This window comes from Bison bison, unplaced genomic scaffold (assembly GCF_000754665.1).
Source record: "Bison bison bison isolate TAMUID 2011002044 unplaced genomic scaffold, Bison_UMD1.0 scf7180017864180, whole genome shotgun sequence".
Lineage (NCBI taxonomy): Eukaryota > Metazoa > Chordata > Mammalia > Artiodactyla > Bovidae > Bison > Bison bison.
In genome coordinates this window covers 7,270,264-7,274,829 of record NW_011494752.1, presented here as the reverse complement: position 1 = coordinate 7,274,829, position 4,566 = coordinate 7,270,264, and the positions used below count along the sequence as shown (strand labels likewise).

Genomic DNA, 4,566 nt, shown 5'->3' with positions numbered 1-4,566 from the left:
ACTCATCCAACAATTGCGCAGCCGAAATCATGGTGCTTTCCTCGGGCGGCTGCTCCCACCAGCCCTGGCACCTGCCAAAGAAAACGCCGGCACCACAGTCGCGAACCTCTCAGGAACCCTAGCAGGCCTAAATGCCTCCTCTAACCAGGAGCCGACAAGACAAAATGGCCGCCGCGCGAGCGCCTTCCCAGCATGCCGTTCGCGCGCGTGCGCCGGCGGGGACACGCCCAGACCTGGGAGTTGAGAGCGGGCCGCTTCCGCCGGCCCGGGGGCGGAGCCTGCCGAGGCCGGGACTCCGCCTCTGCACGTCGGCACCACCCTATGCCGCGCCAAGGCTACTCACAGTGGCCGAGTCCGCTGCTCTCCTTCGTGGGCTTGCGTTGCCCACTCTCTTTGACAGACGTAGGAGCCTACGTCTCGAAGCTTCAACACCACTCTGAAATGGAGAAAAGGGTAGCGGATAGCGTATCACTTATCTCACGCGGTGCTCTCTGTGGCGTCTTCTAGTGGAGGAAACGGAAGATGAGCACTCTTGCCGTATTCCGACTCCATTCTTCTAGCCTCTGAGCTTGTCGCTTCTTCTACCTGGGTTATTCCTCCCACTCCGATTCCCCAGATTAACAAGGCAGGAAGAGATAAGGCAGTTTCTACAAGGTCACGAGGAGTGTAGGCAGGAGCATGCCTCCCAGACCGGAATCTTCTTTTTAATTACTGATTCATTTACTGAACAAATATCAGTATTTACCATGTACCAGGTAAACTCCTGAAGCTAAGCTCCGAACCTTTCAGACACGGTGTTTGCTGTCACAGACCTTGAGGATTAGAGAATGAGACAGTCACTATATAAATAAATCAACATAAATTTTAGTATTAAGTACTCGAGCACCATTTAGAGTATGTACTCTAAAGACAGATCGTCTAGGTTGGTAATCCCAGCTCTGCCACTCTGCCTTCCTTTCTCGGTCTGTAAAATTAGGATTTATAGTAATACCTCCCTACATACATAACATGTTACTGTGAAAATGACACGTGGCACAGGCCCAACACATTTTAAGTTTAATCATTAGCTAAACAACAACAAAAATTATGATCGTAATGGAGGGAAAATAGGGTTGTGTCAAAGAGTAACAGAGAGAACTGTCTGTGGAAGTAACTTAAGACCTAAAAGATGATGGCTCTCCAGCCAAGCAAATTGGACAGAAAATAATCCAAGGCAGACAGTGTGGTATATAACAAGGCCATTTCATTACACGAAGCAATGTTCATCATTATTTTAAGTAACCCTGAAACCAGCAGGGTTCTCATTAACTGGCCTGAAGATGCCAAACATTTGAGAGATGCTGCTTTAAAGGGGTAGAGAAGGAACCAGCATAGGATGCTGTGAAAGGAAAGCCAAAGACGTAAGCGAGAAGCCGAAAATGTAAAAGGAAAGTCTGAAGACTATAGTCAGGGAAGAAGATGAAAGCACCAACATTGTAGAAGTCTGCCAAAGGTCTGGCATGAGAAGACTAAAAAGAATTCATTGGATCTGTAGCTGGAAGTCAGACTGAAATGGATCAAAGAATGAAGAGACAATGAGGGGGTAAAATGGCAGATGGACAACTCATTTTAAAGGGAAACAGCAAGACAGGGTGAGAAGTGAAAGGAGGTATGAGTTAAGGAAGGCTTTTTTAAGAATATGTTTCGTGTTGGAGACTAATACTTTGGTCACCTGATGCAAAGAACTGAGTCATTGGAAAAGACCCTGATGTTGGGAAAGATTGAAGGTGGGAGGATAAGGGGACGACAAAGGAGATGAGATGGTTGGATGGCATCACCGACTCGACGGACATGAGTTTGAGCAAGCTCCGGGAATTTGTGATGGACAGAGAAACCTGGCGTGCTGCAGTCCATGGGGTCCCAGAGAGTCCGACAAGACTGAGCAACTGAACTGAACTGAGTGTTGGAGAAGGTAGAAGATAAAAGAATAGTTAAAGTTCCAAATTCTTAAGAAGGGAAGGTGATAGTGTAGGCTCCAGGGCATATTGGCCTTTCCTAGAAAAAAAGGACCTTTTCTCCACTAAACCTACAGAAGGAAAAAAACCAGTTTGTAGATGTAGCAGTGGGATGAGGAAGTTTTCAGTTGATGGCTGCTGTTTTCTCAGTGAAGCATTTTGGTAGGTTTACCACTGCCACGACCACCAAAAAGGGGGAAAAAAGCATACGTCTTGAACTACAAACAGGACTTACAAAACCTGAGTGCAGAGTTACAGCCTCTGCTCACTAAAACTTTTTTTTTTTTTTTTTTGCCTGCATCACGCAGCTTTCAGGATCTCAAGGTCCTGACGAAGGGTTTTAATCTGGGCTCCACTCTGGCACCCAAAGTGTTAACCTAACCACTGAACTTCTAATTCCCTCATTCATTGCGCAGACTTCAATGGCGCATGTGCATCGTGCCAGAAACTGCATTAGTGGCCAAGAATATAGATAGATGTGTAAGACCTGGTTGTCAGAGAGCTCCTGATCCATGGAAGACAAAAATGTAACGATAATTTCAAATGAAATCAAAGGAAAATACCGTCCTTTGGATCTCAGAGGCAAGCGCTCCCACCCTGTCCCATCCTAGGCAAGTCTTCCCGTATAGCTTTGTTTTTTGTAGACTCTAAGGGTAGCCGCAGCCACAGTTCAGTGTGTATTACTGCTGCTGATAACGAATTCACTCATTTGCCTTTTTCATTCAACCAGTTCAACCAGTACCAGCATCAACTACTGGGCATCAGGGATTCAGAGAAAAAAAGTTTTGTGGTTTTTTCTGCCATACCCTGCGGCATGTGGGATCTTAGTTACTCAACCAGGGAAACAACCCATGTCCCCTGAAATGGAAGCTCAGAGTCCTAACCACTCAACTACCAGGGAATTCCCAAAAGTAGTCTTATGAACAAATCACAATGCCCAGTTTATACATAACTTTTATAGATTATATGAGTTGGTTATTTTCTGATGATGAGATGAAAAACAACCTCATCAGTCTGTGGCACGCAGACCCCTTCCCATGTATGTTGCTAATGCAAAGTGTAATGGACTGAATTGTGTGCCCTACCACAAACACAGGCAAATTCATATGTTCAAATTCTCAGAGTCCACAAAAGGACCTCACGATGGGATTGCATTTGGAAACAGAGCCTTTCGAGAGGTAATAAAGTTCAAATAGGCCCCAGTACAATCTGACTGGTACCCTCATAAGAAGAAATTTGGAAACACTGGGTAGGCACACACAGAGGAAAGGTCGTGTGAGGGCATAGTGAGAAGGCAGCCATCTGTAAACCCAGGAGAGGGGCTTCAGGAGAAATCAACCTTGCTGACACTTTGATCCTGAACTTTTAGCCTCCAGAACTGCAAGAGGATAAATTTCTGTTAAGCTCCCAAATCTCTGATACTTTGTTTTGACAGCTCTGGGGAACAAATATAGAAACAAAGCCGCAGTTACTAATGCTTCCTAGCCTTCTGTGGTCCCATGACGCCATCCTCCATTTGCTTTGCTGCCTCAATCTTTTTAAATGTAAACCTGGTTATGTCTCTTCCCTGCTCAAAATCCTTCAATGGGTCCCCATCTAAAATTGAAACACCAAGGTCATCCATGATCTTACCTGCTTCTCCAACTTTTTGCTACTGTTCCCTCACACCCTGATCACCCCTGCTTCCTCCCACATCACATTACACGGCTCTAGACATGGAATGCTCTTTCCTCACCCCAGAAACACCTACCCATCTTTCTCAGGTCACATGCCAAGCATCAGCACTTCTGTAAAGCCAACCTGGAGCCTCATTCTCTGCCTGTCACAGACAACAACTGATCATCTTCTTTGTGCTGCCATTTTACCTTGTACATTTTGGAGTTGGTCACATGATATTGCAATTATCAGTCTTTTTCTTTTAAATGAAAGTTTCTCCCTTTCCGTCTGGTGGCAGCCATCAGTTTATCTCAAAGGGAAGCCAAAATAGGCACTTACAGATATATCCAGGAGCTATGGAGGAAGAAGCAGTCCTATGCAATGCACTTTCTCCTCAAGGTGGGCTGCTGGCAGTACTGCCTGCTCTCTGCACCCTGCAGGACCCTCCATCCCACCCAGCCTCATAAAGCATGCAGACTGGGACACAAACCAAGCAAGGTTATGTCACGTATCAGATTCCTGTGAGCTGTGTTGGCCACACATGCCTAAGGGTGCCAGTTACAGCAAGTCTGATTATCATGGCTAAAGTTTGCCTGAAGCCTTCATTCTATTGTGGAGGAGTGAGCTGGATGCCACTGTGGGGCTCTGAGAGTCCTGGATTCTTACTGGGTTGGTGAAGATTCTACAGACAGATTCTTTGAGGTTATCCTCATTCCATAAAGCTACCAGAAGAAATCCTAACACCCAGTGGATCACCAAACCAGTCCAAAAGCACAGGGAGTTACAAGGGCTGACATCCACAAGTTTAAAGAACCATTGCCTTGGAAAGGCTGACAAGTTTCATAGTACCACTGGTGGTTCTCGTTATGCAGCTTGGAGATGGCACAGTACACTCCAGCTCCACCGTTTCTGTTAA

At 46.0% G+C, this 4,566-nt stretch overlaps 1 pseudogene; it reads left to right on the top strand.

Annotated features, from left to right (window-relative positions):
• Positions 1 to 192: 192 nt before the first annotated feature.
• On the top strand, positions 193 to 4,566 carry LOC104990843 (annotated as a pseudogene).